Raw genomic sequence first — 15,153 nt, 5'->3', positions numbered from 1 at the left:
GCCTCTCTGTATGGTTTGTGGTCTTTTAACCCTTAAAATGTTGTTTTGTTAGTTAGACATTATCAGAACAGAATAGCTCAAGAGTTTATATATTGTTAGACTTTTGGCGTAGACATTGTTGTAATTTTTTCACTGTCCTGTAGATTTTCTGGCCACAGATTCAATTTGGAGACATGAGAGTTTTAGCAAACTCCAGAGTTAAAAACCCCATACTCAGAAGACATGAGGAGGATTTGCATGCTAACCTGTGCCTTTCTTTTTATCCTAAAGCATAGCTCAGCATTCTTCCTGGATGCTAGCCTTGTCGTGCTGGATTAATAGGCTGCGGAGAGCTTCCTGCAGACAGCTCTGCTTCCTCCATTTGAGTTAAGAAGTCCCATTGGGAGTTGAAATGTGAGTTTGTGAAGGGCTGGTCAGTAATTGAATAACGTCTTCATGAGCACATCATGTCTCCAAACCTCTGGGAAAACAGGAGCTTGCGTTTTAAAACACACGTTAGCTTGTGAAGTTCCTTTTCTTTTCCTATGGTAGAGTTTAATGCACATTGCAGTCATCGTATAAGCAATAGTTCTTTTAGTTTTGTGGGCTTTTTTTCCAGAGTAAATGTCGTATAGTTTGTCCTTGTTTTCACCATATCGCCATCATGACTCTCTTGTTAAGTATTAAATAGGAACCTCCAGCTTCTAAATACTTTGAACACGTACTGCATGTTGGGCAGCAGTACAAATAATACAGCTGCATACCATACTAATACAAACCAAATGGTGTGCTTTGAAAGGCCATTTCTTCTCCAAGAATAGAAAGTACTATAGTGTGATCCTGTGTTTATTCTCCAGTGAGTATAGTTTTAGTCTAAATTTAAAAACTCATACTATATTCTGACTTTTTAGTTAGAAATATTCCTGTTTATGCCTTTCAAGTCAAGGCAGCTTTGTAAAATATAGCGTTATTTTTGTAACTGTAAGAAACTTATTTGGAAAGAGCCAACACTGAAAAGAGATTTAAAGTGCACGAACTGCAGAAACTGAATACTGTCATTTCTAGCAGATAAAGCTCTTCTGTGACTATTCCAGATGTGACAGCAACCAGAATACTGAATACTTGGTTATTTCTTTCACATTCATAATATTAATGAATTGTGAATAAGTGTAGTTTAAGTTTTTGCAGGATTGCCTTTATAAGAACACTTTCTTACATGAAAATAAAGTGTATGTAGTTTGAATGGCAGTTATTTTGTATATCATTGCCATCCAGTTGAGTTATGCCATTTTTATGAAAATTTCTTAAGTAAAAACCAATTAGAGTCAGGTAGATTAAGAATTTTAAAAGAAAGAATCCAAATGAAGATCTACATATAGATCTTCATAGTTGTAACTCTGACACTTTTGTAGATATTCTGTTTATGTATATGTTTGTTTTATTATTTTTATACAAAAATACTTTTTCAGAATATCTGATTGTTCTTGATGTACCATTATTCTTTGGAAATGTTTGCTGAAAGTTATCGAAAGCATTTCCCTCTTAAATTCTAAAGTTTTCTTTTGTGTAATAGGTGTGCATGCATGCGTGCATGAGTTTGTGTGTGTATACAGGTGCACATGCATGTATATGCACTGTCTCTGGAGGCCTTGGGTGTTGTTCCTCAAGTATTGTCAGTATTTTTGTTATTTGAAACAAGACATGCTCTCTCAGTCTTCTGGATGTTAGGCTGGCTGACCAGCAAGCTTCACAAATCCACTGTTTTCACCTCTCCAGTGCTGGGATCATAAGTGAACACCATGGTTGGCTTTTTTCCTTTTAAGATGTAGGTTCTGTCATTCCTTATGCTTGCAGTGCATACTTTTTTTTTTTTTTTTGCCAGTGAGCTTCCCAATCTTTTGAGTTTTTAAAGTATAAAGACAAATAGCATTCTATAAAATGGAATTTATTATTATTAAGGCTAGCGGCTCAGTAATCTTAACACTCGGATGCTAAGGCCTGAGAATTTCTGCAAGTTTGAGTGCAACCTGAACTATATAGTGTGTTGTAGAAGGCTACTTGTTCTTTTCCCGACTACCCAGACTCCCAAAATAAACACACAGAAACTGTATTAATTAAATCACTGCTTGACTTATTAGCTCTAACTTCTTATTGACTAGTTATTATATTAATTTAACCCATTTCTATTAATCTGTGTCTTGCCATGTGGCAGTGGTTTACCAGCAAAGTTTCAGCATGGCGGGACTACATTGCTTCTCTCTCACTCTGCCTCCCTTCTCCCAGCATTCAGTTTAGTTTTCCCCGCCTATGTCTGTTCTGCCCTGTGCAGGCCCAAAACAGCTTCTTTATTAACCATTGATATTCACAGCATACAGAGGGGAATCCCACATCAATAGTGTGAGACCTGTTTTAAAAGAAGATTATTAGTTGAGACTCTAAGTTCTATTTTTTTTAAAGAATTTATATGCTTAAAGCCAGTTCTTCCCCAACTCTGCTTCCTGTGAAAGTGGGTGATTTCTAATACCCACAAATAGGTTTAACACTGCTGTCACTTTTATCACTCCCGGATTTTAACAGCAGCTATCAGGTTTGATTTGAAAATCCCAAGTGTGTGCAGGCTTTCCCAGTGATTGGCATGTGTTGAAACACTCTCTAGGTGTTTATGGAAAGAACGAAAACTAGTAAATGAAACAAGTTTTAATAAAGTTTAGATTATATTATGATTTGAATATAAAATACCCCTACAGGTTTATGAGTCAAATACTTGACCTGCAGCTGGAGTCACTGTTTTGAGAGGCAGTGAAAACTCAGGAGATGGGCCCTAGTTGGAGGGATATTCTTTTGAATCCTATTCCCCAGACTCGTTCCTCCTCTGCTTCCTCAGTATCATGATGTATGATATCCTTGCCATGCATGCTTTCTTGGCCATAGTGGATCAAAGCTCTGAAGCTGAGCTAGAATTATGTTTTGTTTGTGTGTAGTGTTTGTCATAATGATGAAAAGCCCAACATGTACTATTAACTTTATTTCCTTGCTAGGAATAAATGAATCTGTGAAATGACTTGGATGCTTCCTGTACTGTGTAGAAACATTTGAGTGCTGGTGCCAGTATGGATTGACGTGTGGATCCAATTGGAGAAGTTTCTTGAGTGAGGAAGTGGAGCTGAGTAGTACTTTCTCTACTTCTTTATAGTCTGTAGCTCATTTCAGTGGTACCCTAGAATCCGAGACTATCACTTCTGGACCAATCATTGCAACTATTTAGTGTTTCCAATTTGCTTTCTTAGGGCATGGGCTTCAGTCCTGGCGATACTAGAATCACCTCTGGATTTTAAAGAGAAAAAAATAACAGAATCTAGAATTACAGGGTAGTGGACTGGCAAGAGAGGAACGCTGTGTGAAGAAAGTGAGATCTGTGGGCTTTTCCAAGGCAATGAATCTGTTTATTTTAAAAAATTGGGGCAAGACCTTGGATACTTAGAAATCCTCTCCATGGATTCCATTTCCCATTCTACACACTGCATTGCTGAGTATCATCTCTTAGTCCTTTGTTAATCCCACTGCTTAATTTCCATTTTCTATTTTATTCTGCACTTTGTTTCCAGTTCATTCTGTAACTTTGATGTTTCTATCCTCAACATTTGTGTAGATGCTCTTCATGCTTGATTATATCCCTTTCCTACTGGAGAGCTGGTTAGAGCACCCTTTGAAATGTGAGAGAATTCAAACCTAACAGTGTGGTCCTCTACTTACTCCCTGGCTGCCCTGCTCTAGCCATAGGACTTCTCGTGATTTCTGGACAGCTATGTCTTCAGATTCAAAGACATTCTATGAGCTGTATCTTTTTTCTTTTCTCAAGAAAACCTCAGAGGAGGTTTTAGATCCCCTGGAGCTGGAGTTGCAGGTGACTGAACCACCTGATTGGGAGCTGGGAATTGAACCTGTCTCTCTGGAAGACCAGCAAGTGCTCTTACCTGCTGATCTATCTCTCCAGCCTTGTCTATGCTGTCTCTCAATTTCTCTGTTTTATAGTTCTCACATCAATTACAGAACTTTGAGCAGCAGAAAATTATAGCCATTTTTTGACTGAACCTTTTCATGTCATTTACTGTACCCTGATGGCATCACACTTTTTGTTGAGTAGTAATTAACAATGCTGTTGCTGCTAACTAACTTTAGGAGCTTACTTTGTGGCCAATCACCCCATTGTTTCCATGACCACACTGTAGGGCACTGTTAGCCACGTTTCAGAAATGAGGAATCCAAGATATGAAGGTTTGTAGAGATAAAGTCTTAAAATACCAGGCTTATGTATGAATGCAGGCACATCTAGCATCTTTTGGTAATTGTTTACATGTAGGTGTCTTGGCTCTTGATAACCGTGCCTTGGTCACTGATGTGCCTCTTCTTTTAGCATCTTTCACTGAAGAGCTCAGTATACATTTTCTTCCTTAGTTGAAAGGATGTTTGAGTCAGATCACATTTTGAATGTCAGCACTGGTAGAGTGGTGGAGGCAGCAGAGGGTGAGAGATGGAGTACCAGTCTAGGGCCACATTAGACACTACATCTAGGAGTAATGCATTTCATTGGATGAGATGAGCAGCATGGTTCTTGTTTTTGAGACAAGTTAGCCATATTGAGTTTGTGCTAGCATCCCAGATGCACATTGCCATGTCTGGCCTTGCTTGTTGTTGCGTATGGTGTTAAGTGGGACTGAGACTAATGAGTAGCTCTTTTCAGCCAGGGTCCTCAGCATGTCTACTATACTGATGGCTTTCAACTTGGTGCAGTGCTTAAGATGGGCAAGTGCCTTCTGCGATGGTGTGGGTTATAGGAACAGTGTGTGTCTGTTGTAGTCAGTTAGGTGTGAAGACTCTTTGGTCTCTTTTGTTTGTTGGGAAGGTGAAACTTAAACCCTTATGCTGGTTAAGCATATTGATTTCCTGGATTTTTTTTTTTAAAAGGATTTGTGTTCAGTGTTCTGAAGTAACTCTCACAGAATATTGTGCCAGTCTAAACCAGTTCACTGATTAGGAATGTGAGAGTGCACCTAGAAGATTCCAGAGCATACGTGGAGGGCGCTCTTTGACGTATAATTTCAAGGTATTTGAATAACCGTTTTGAAATGAATGCTGTGTTTGTATAGCTTAAGAGTGAGGATAAATGATATGTTCAGGCTAAACTAAGTGTATGGAGGCAGAGACTTGGGCTATTTTTGTCCTTACTTCATTGTTAACTAGTTGATGGCTTGGGAAAACTGAGGTGAACCCTCTTCATTCTCAACTTTTAATGAGTTGGATTTTGTTATCCTTGCTTACCTTCCTGTGTGTTTACTGGTATCAGATCCCACATTCACAAATTTTATTGTGATGAAATGTAACCATTCCAGCTTTGGGGGAGACAGGTTTCTAATTTGTAAAGGTATACCATGCAGTGTTTCTAGAAGCTGGGTTGCTGATTTATATCTCACCGTGCTTATTACCCCCCTTCTCCATCCTTCCCCGGGACAGGGTTTCCTCTGTAGTTTTGGAGCCTGTCCTGGAACTTGCTCTGTAGACCAGGCTGGCCTCGAGCTCACTGGGATCCACCTGCTTCTGCCTCCTGAGTGTGGGGATTAAAGGCACCCGTGCTACCACGGGGACGTTAAAACATTAGGACATGTTTTAACTACCATAAACACTTTACAAAGATAGCTGTTGAGCTCTATAGGATTCAGCCCTTGACTTATATTATCTTTATTTTGGTAAAATATATGAAAGATACATTAAAACTATAAAAGTATGCACATAAGATTTATCATTTTGGATGAGCACAGTGTAATCTCAACACTGAAGAGCCTGAAGTAGGAGAACTGCAAATTGAGATCAGCTTGGGATATATGGCCAGCTGGATTATTTAGTGAGATTCTGCCATGAAACACAATGTGTTATTAGTTTAACTATTATTCACTGGTATTAAATATATTCCCAATGTTGTGCAGCTATTACCATTATATCCAGAATTTAAAAAATATTTTTTTGGTTGTGGTGTAGGTACATGTCTTTCTCTGTGTATCTTTACGTGTGTGTATCCATGTATAAATATGGGCATTCATACAGGTGTGGGCATATCTATATGGAGGTCATTAATTAGATGACCTCTCTTATCATGCTCCTTATTTTTTGAAGCAGGGTCTCTCACTGAATCTGAAACTGATTGGCTGCAGTGGCTGGCTAGCAAATCCCAGTTATCCTATCATCTGCCTCCTTAGCTTTAGACTACAGTTCTTGTACATGGGTCCTAGGAATGGAACTCATTTTTTTGTGTTTGTGAAGTAAGCACTTTACCAACTGAGGCATCTCCCTGCATTCTCAATATAGACTCTATATCCAGTAGATATAACCCATTCCTTCTGCCTTACTCTCTACTAGCCTTGAGCAGTCTTACTTTACTTTCCATCTATGAATTTGTTCTCCGTACTTTATACAGGTAGAATTATATGCTTGCTTGTCACTCCCCACCTCGTCCAGCAAGGATGACGCGACACACCGGAGCTCTTCTCACTGCAGTTTTATTCAGGACTTTATTCACAGCAATCTTTCTCTTTCTCTTTCTCCTTCTCCTTCTCTTTCTCTCTCTCTCCTCTCTCCCGGGCAAACCTCTCCCAGCCCTTAAGTAGGCATGGGCTGCCAACCCCGAACTGCCAGGTGGGCACTGCCCATAGGTTCACGCATATGCAGGCAGCTGATAATCATTGCATGATCATAGCATAGGTCAGGCCTTAGCCATCTCAGGAGTTGATTATACATCTCCATCAGGTGTGACACCACGCAGCTCTCTGCACTTGCTCTTCATCTGATTTATTTAACCTAACCAACGAATCCTTTCCAGGTTCATCTGTGCTGAACCTTGTGTCATAATTTCCTTCCTATTTCATTATATTAATAGTCTGCATTTTGTTTACCCATGCATCTGTTGGGCATTGTTTCTGTGCTTCTGCTATTGTGGATAATGCTGGGTGAAGCGTGAATGTAGCCTTGGGCAGAAGCTATATGTGGAATTACTGATTCCCAGTAACTCTTATGTGTGTGAGGAACCACGAGACTACAGACTGTACCCTGCCATGCTGTGTTTCTCTGCATTTTACCAGGGTTCCAGTTCTGTGCCATCAATGCCTGTGCTTGTTCTACCCAGCACCCCCAGTCATAGTCATCCTAGTGGGAGGAAGTAGTTAGTATCTTAGCTGTGGTTTTGAATTACACTTCCCTAATCATTTCATGATGCTGATCAGCTTTTTAAAATTTCTTTAGATTTATTACTTTATGTGTGTATGTGTTTGGTCTGCATGCAAATGTACATACCACATCAGTGCCTGGTACCTGCAAAGATCAGTAGAGGTGCTGGTCCCCTGGAACTCTTTGTGAACCACCGTGTAGTTGCCGGGAAGGGAACTCAGGTTCTCTGCAAGTGTCACAAGTGCTCTGAACCCCTGAGGACTGCTCCACAGGTCAGCTTTTGTTTTGAGACAGAGTCTACTGTGTGGTTCTGGCTGGCATTGAACCTCTTGTTATCAATTAGGGAGATTCTATTATGGCTTAAAAAGAATCATTGTGAAGCCGGGCTGTGGTGGTGCAGACCTTTAATCCCAGCACCCAGAAGGCAGAGGCAGGTGCATCTCTAAGTTTGAGGCCAGTCTGGTCTATAAGAGCTAGTTCCAGGTCAGGCTTCAAAGCTACAGAGAAACCCTGCCTCGGAAAACCAAAAAAGAAAAAAAGAAACCAAAAAAACAAAACCAAAAGAATCATTCTGTGTTTTCTCATTCTTGTCTGTTTACTTACTTTTCTATTCATTATCCAAATGAACATTTAGGGATTTGGGGAAGCTAGCTACCTTCCTTCCCTTCTTTTTTTTTTTAATTTTTTTTTTTTTAACAAAAAGGCAACCAATTTTTTTTTTTTTTTGACTAGAGTTTGTTTTTGTCAGTTTATGTTTTGTAATACTGGGGGTTGAGTGTAGGGCCTTGCACATGGTAAGTAAGTATTTCAGTACTGAACTATAATCAAGCCCTATTTTTATTTTTCATTTTGAGATAGTAGTTTCACTGATTGACTAAGATGACCTTGAACTTACTCTGTAGCTCAGACTGGCCTTGAACTCACAACTCCTTAGTTGTCAGAGTATTTGGAGTACAGATCTGTGCTACTGGGGTCAACCTGAACTGTATTTTAATATTTTTTACTGTGCTCTGAAAACTTTACTGTTTATTTTTTATTTTGTTTGAGGCAGGGTCTTATCATGGGCCTCCTGCTTCAGTCTCTTTATGTATTGTGATTATAGGCATGTGACTACATGCCAGGACATTTTCTGTATTCATTAATAAGTTAAAGCCTTTGGAATCCCTAGGCAGAGAGAGGATCTCAATTTATTGGTAATTTGAATACTATGCAGTTCTGTTTGAATACAAATAGATTTTTATATACTGACCTTGAGTTGTTAAATAAATGATTGAGATAAAAATATAGTTCAATGTGTGCATTCTCAGAAGGTGATCTGTATAGATGTGTCTAGCATGAGAGGACTTGTAGCACCCTGCTTCCAAGCATGGTGAAAGACAGTGCTTCATCTGTTAGTGTATGGCTGTGACTCACTGGTACAAGCTTTTTGTCAGTAGAGCTGGACTCTTTGAGTGTGGTCAGTCACTGTGTTGGTGCTGTTTGTTAAGTGCAGTTTGTGACAAAGCCCAATGGCTAGTCTATACCTGGGTGCTGCCCAATTTCAGGCTCTTCATATAGACATTATGTGTTAAAAAGTGGTTTTATATTACAGATGTGAAAACACAAAGATTCAGTCACTTATCCAAAGTTAGGGGTGATGTACACTGAAGCCAGGACTCTTATATGGCAATTTGGCTGTGGGGTCAATTTTCTGAACCAGAATATGACATTGTTTCATATGCATGCCTTAGTCTGTGTGGGCCTCAGGTAAGAGGATGTAAAAAAATATTTTTGTAATAATAAAAAAAATAATAGTTGTTTATGACAGGTAAAAAAAATGGTTCAATAGTGAGATAAGTGCTGGAGAAATTTTCTGTTTAGAAATGGAGTGTGTGCTGGCTACTGTTTATCAACCTAACACAAACTAGAGTCACCTAGGAAGAAAGACCCTCCTCTGAGGATTTTCCTCCTTCAGACTGGTCCATGGGCATACCTGTGGGTACATTTTCTTGATTAATGATGTGGGAGGGTCCATCCCACTGTGGGTGATGCCCCCTCTGAAAGCAGGGTGAGCAGACTGTGGAGAGCAAGCCAGTAAGCTGCACTCCTCCATTGTCTCTACCTCGAGTTCCTGTCTTAGCTTTCTCTGAGGTTAGACTGTAAAACGTAAGATGAAATGAACCCTTTTCTCTCCAGTTTGGTTTCGGTCATGGTGTTTATCACAACAGAAAGCAAACTGAGACAGTGCGTGTTAAATAGATCCATTCTGAGGATCGGAAATGGTTAAGGAAGGCTTCACGTTTTAGTTGGCTCTAATTACCGTCTGAAGGAAAGCATATGTAAACATGGTTGTCACTAACTTACTGCTTTCTGAAGATGTAACAGACTATCAGCTGTGTCCTGGCCATTTAGTCAGTTGGGAAATAATGTTCAGAAAGCTTCTTTATAAAATTGAGGTAGTTTATGGAGTGCCCGTCTAAGCCGTTACTTTAGAGTTGAAGGCCAGAGAGGCTGTTGTGAGAACAGGAGATACAGACTACAGGGAGGGCTACAGCACACATCCTATTAAATGGGGTGGTGGGCAAGCCCTGCAGGTGGTATACAGGTTGTATATAGCCTTTGTTTCTTGCTGTGTTTTTGACTTGGTCACTCTACTTCATTAGACCTCTGGTTTCCCATAGTGGCTGTAAGCATAGAGACCTCAAGTCTTGGAAGGAAACAGCTAGTATATATTTGTTCACTTAGCAAAGCCCTGACTCTTTAATTAGTATAGTTAACAGGAGGCAAAAGGGCTCCAAACAGCCTATAACTGTGAGCACATGCATCTTTATGGCTGACTGCAGTGCTCTTGTCATCTTCATCGAGAAATTCCATGTATGAAAAAATCAGCAGCCCACTAAGACCCAGGGTGAAACCTTCTGATTTTATTGATGACTGAATCCCTAAGAATAATCAGATCTTGGCTCAGACTTTGAGATGTTGTGGCACTGACAACTGTGGACTACTAAAGGTAGCCTTTTTGCCGTTTGGTAACCGTTAACTGTCACTGGAATGTTTGGGCACTTGCATTGTAATTTGGCAGATAGATGTCTCTAAATTTGCAAAGTAAATGTATAAGTAAGTCTAAGACATTCTGTAGCATTTGAATCCTATTCAGAGCCCTGTGGAGGAACTTTTAACTTCTGTAGTTAACTTGGCAATTTTTAAAACTAGAACAGTAAGAGCGCAAGCCTTTCTGCATGTTTAAAGACTCACTTCTGTAGATTGAGATTGCAAAGTGTAAATTTAACCTTTGATAGACCGTGACTGATGTATTATTTACCCCTGTGTTTTGTAGAATTTACTGTAGTTGATCATTTGTAAATGCTTAAGTGGAATGATTTTTAAAAACAAAATAAACTCTGAACTTTTTATGTTTAGTTTCAAGCTGAATAAAGTCTCATTTTGCTGGATGCTGATGGAGAAAATTAATGAAAATGTGTTTTGTTTCCAGATTTTGGAAACAAGAGGTATGAGGGATGAAAATACTGTGTGAGTATGCAGTGTTTTAAGAAAGTATTGGTTCTCTGTCAGGAGCCTTAATGTGTTAGACTGAGTGGGAGATAAGAGGTCGAAATGTTTACTAACCAAGCCCTAAAGTCTATCAAATTCAGACATTACATACCGAGAAACATTGCTTTAAGTAGTTATTTGCAGCATTTGAGTCATAATGATAATTGGAGGAGGTCAGTGATGAAAAAATATATGGTATGTACTTATTTATAGTAACTGGTCTGCCCTAGGTGGCATCCCATAGAACTGGTATATATTAGCATATATGTGGGTAATTTGTTAATTTTAATTTGGAATATGATTAAGAGAGTTGGGATATTTTCTTATAAATATGAGACAAAGATTTGTGGTGGCTCTATATCTAAGCATTATAGCACATTACTGTTTAAAGTCTGAGCCAGTTTAATGGTTTGATTATGAATTTATATTAGCATTTTCCACTTTGTAATATTGAACCAGTTAGAATCAGTTTTTAATGAAGCTTGGTGTGTCCTGAGCATCACACAGTGGAGTGTTTTTACTCTTAGAAGTAAAGTTATCACACACCTCAGGATGACCTCATCCGTGAGTGACCAAGACAGCGCCAGCCAGTTAGTCTCAGAGTGGTAAAGTATTCCTGTACACAGGAACAAAACTACTTGATGTGCCCATGTCATGAAAGACCTGTTTGGAGTATACTTTTCAAAGGGATCTTAGGATTAGTTTGTACCTTCCAGATTTAAGTAGGTATTAATTCCTGGAAGGTGTCAGCAATTCTGATATTTTAGGTGATTGGTAATGTTAATTTGTTTTCCATGATCCTTTTGTATAAAGCAGTAATGAAAGACAAATTTACTTCATGAATTAATACCTGCTCCTTTTGTTAGTGTCTAATTTTACACTGTAGTGATGTTGACATTTCTTTACTGCTGATCTGCTGATGCCCTTTTCTTTGTCAGATCTTTTGAAATGATCTTGGCAACTGTCAAATAAGTACACTGTATGTTAGTTATGTGAATTTGGAGTAGGCACTTACCATTGAAGGTATGAAACAAAGTTCACGTTTTTCTTAGAAGTATTTTTAATCATGGAAGTTTTCAATAATTTATTTAAAATTAGTTATCAGGAATAAGATAATTTGACTCTTACATTGTAAGAAAGACTCTTGTGGGGGGAGGGGGATTAGAAGGGTGGAGGAGGCGGAAATTTTTTCAATAATGAAAAAAAAGACTCTTGACAACTGGGTCAGTTTTAATTTAACAAACTTTTTGGAAAAGTAAAACGCACACTGAAATTTTTAACATTTAGGAGTTCAATACACTTGTGTTGAATGAACAAATCATTTTTTCCATTAATAAGTTGTTTTTCCAATTTTGGAATTACCTTAAGGCAGTACTAGTTTTTAGCATACTTATCTAAGGAATTGCATAACACAGTGTTTGTAAATTGTTACAATAATATAGTCATAATTGTTTTGAATGTTTTTTTAATGTGACATGGAAGAGTTTGGGTCACTGTTGGGTCTTAAAGCTGGGTAAAGATACATGTTCATTTTATTCCCGAGAGATAAGTAGGCTGCTATCCTTAAATATTAGACTGCAGTAAATACCAGAGCAAGGACATAAAACCATATAAGAGTTTAACCTTTTGCTGATATAATATCCACATAATTTTTTTTTTTTAGATTACTAAGTAAGCAATTTTATTAACATTTACACCATTTAAATCAGGTTCTATAAGACACTTCTGTAAAGTAATACATTCTACTGCAATCTCCTGCTGAGGTCTGACTTCGAGTGTCCGCACAGTAAGATCAAGCGCTGTTTCCTCTCTGTCCTCGGTCATGGGAATTCCTCATGAAGTATTCAGTCTCTTGCTGTTGTTTTTGACCGTTTCCATTTTCCTACAGTCGATAATCTTCAGGTGGAGCCCACACTCTCGGGAAAGCCTCTATCTCTTCTTGGCTGTACTCATCCAGTCGTTTAGGCACTTTCCGTGGCCGAGGAAGCTCTTCCACTAAATTCTTAAGAATATCTTCTGAAATATCCTCATCTGGAAAAAGATGCAACCTCTGCATCATTGTTCTTCTGTGCAGGTTTTTGGGCAGCATGCCATAGGTAGCTAATTTCACAATCGCCACTGGGTCCTTCAGGTGCAGCTGTGCAGCTGTTATTTGTCTAAATCCACCTGGGTAGCCAGTGTGTGAGGAGTACACTTTCTGCTCCCATTTGTTTCCAGAGAACGCAATGTGTCTTGTGTTTATTATGACAACATGATCGCCACAGTCACTGAGTTGATGGTACACTGGTTTATGTAATCCTTGAAGCCTTTGTGACGCGATAGCCGCAAGTTTGCCAGGAGGCTGCATTTTGCCATCTAGGAGATACCACATTCGAGCAAAAGTGGCCCATTGCTGAGGTGCCCTAGAGAAGCTGGACATGCTTCCGACTTCCCTCCACATAACTTTTTAAAGTTGATGCTAGTCCTTTTGATGTTGGGCTCATGGAGTCATTAGTAATCAATGGCTGTATTCAACACTGGCCTTCTACCTTTTTGGCAAATGTTTGATTCATTGTAGGCTTGTGATGTAATGGTTAGTTGTTTGGCTTCCTAGGCAACAGGCTTCTGAGACACAGTCAGTTGTATTCCAGGGGGAGCTACACAGGTATATAGGGACATGGCCCTATGGAGAGAGTGCGTGTGGCCTTGCCATCATCTTTTGCTGTATTAAAGTAAAGTACATGCTTGCATATGAGTGATGGACCTTAAGTATGAGACTAGGTTATAGCCTTACTATCATGACTTAAGTATATTTCATATTTGAAGCCAATGATTATATCTAATGATTCTGACTTGCAAGTAGTTGGGAATATAAGCCTTGAAGCAACTGGAAATCCAACCTTGAAATAGGAAGAAAACTTAACTTTACTATAGAGTTTTTACCTGCTTAGCCCCTTACATAATATGTGGTTGGCATGAGGGATATAAATAGTTCTGAGCCTACTAGATTAAAATATGATAGTAACTTTATGGCCTGTAATGGCTATCACTGAGTTTCTAAAGGAATACAAGAGAAGATGGGGAAGAGTCAGTGAGGAGAGTTGAGAGGGGAGAAAAGAAGGAGGTGAAATGATGCGTCTAGCTTCAAGAGTGGGGTGGGTGCCGAGGACTGCATTTGGAGAGCTGACTGGCTGCCCTAACCAGAACAGTTAAAATTTTATCAGAATAGGGATCCCATGTAGCTGCCAACTTGTAGGAAGGTGAGCACATTTGGACCAGACACAGAAAAGGTAGAATTGGAAAACAAAGGGTTGGAACTTATGGAATGCTCTAGTCAGTGGAAAGTGCGGGTTAAACCAGCAGCTTAAACATAGCTGTCATAAACCTAAACATACCAATTAGGTACTGAGACCTGGAAAAATGTTTGCAGCCTTATGCTAATGCTGAGAAGTTGGCACAGCCATCTAGCCCTGTTGGAGAGCAGTCTGGGACTATGAGGATAGCCAACCATGCCACTCGGAGCATGCTTTGGATGTAGTCCTGGGTATCAGGGAGATATTGAAGAAGTGGTCACTGAGCCATTTGCAACAGCAAAGAGATAAGAACAACCTATCTTTCAATTAGGAAACATAAAGAATGCCTTATTTATGATGTAGTACTATGTAGGAGTTAAAAAAAATTGATCTGATTAGAGCTACATACATGAACATAGAAACCCCCAATATTGAACTAAAATCAAGGACTTTGATATAGTGATGATTATAAAAAATATGAAGGCAGTGTTGACCTATGAAAAATACCAGCTGCACTGCTGAGAAACGTGCTAACTCGGGAGATAGATCTCTTCTACTGCTGTGTGACTGTTCTGAGAGACTAATGCTGAGTTAGAGTACAGCCAGTGTGACTCAGTGCCTATTTTATGCCCGAAATGGTTTTATCTGCTTATTAAAACAGCTGAGCTACTCCAAATCCACTGATACAATGTCAGAGTTACAAAGCATTTTGTAAAATAGGTTTTCATCTGTAGTCTTATTTGTGTGAATTAAGGAGTTTCATTTTGGTTCTCAGTTTAGTTTAGTTTTTTTTTTTCCTAGTAACATACCCCCCCCCCCCCCATATCTCTGTAGCTTTGGATCCTGTCCTGGAACTTGTTCTGTAGACCAGACTGTCCTCGAATTCTGGCCTGCCTCTGTCCTTCGAGTGCTGGGATTAAAGGCATGCAGTCACCAGTGCCTGGTAAGGTATACTTTGTTTATGTGGCAGACTTATTCGTTAAACACGATTTAAGTTTTAGAAGCAGTGGTGTGCTAGCTGCAGTGAGTTTTTATTGAAAAGATCCAGGCACGAGTCTTCTTACCAACGGCAGCTTATTGATAGAGTGCCATTTTGTGGTTGACTCGGTGTGCTTTTATAAAACTATGGGCTGAGTTAGGATTACCCTCAGAATTC

At 39.2% G+C, this 15,153-nt stretch overlaps 1 protein-coding gene and 1 pseudogene across 1 annotated transcript in view; one reads left to right on the top strand and one right to left on the bottom strand.

Annotated features, from left to right (window-relative positions):
• Epb41l2 (erythrocyte membrane protein band 4.1 like 2) overlaps window positions 1–15,153 on the top strand; it is a 187,812-nt gene that overhangs the window by 24,862 nt on the left and 147,797 nt on the right. The gene's annotated exons all lie outside the window — the stretch shown is intronic.
• LOC101980265 lies at window positions 12,379–13,160 on the bottom strand (annotated as a pseudogene).

Source organism: Microtus ochrogaster, linkage group LG4 (assembly GCF_000317375.1).
Source record: "Microtus ochrogaster isolate Prairie Vole_2 linkage group LG4, MicOch1.0, whole genome shotgun sequence".
Lineage (NCBI taxonomy): Eukaryota > Metazoa > Chordata > Mammalia > Rodentia > Cricetidae > Microtus > Microtus ochrogaster.
The sequence above is the reverse complement of the archived record's forward strand: the minus strand, read 5'-3'. Positions and strand labels throughout refer to the sequence as shown.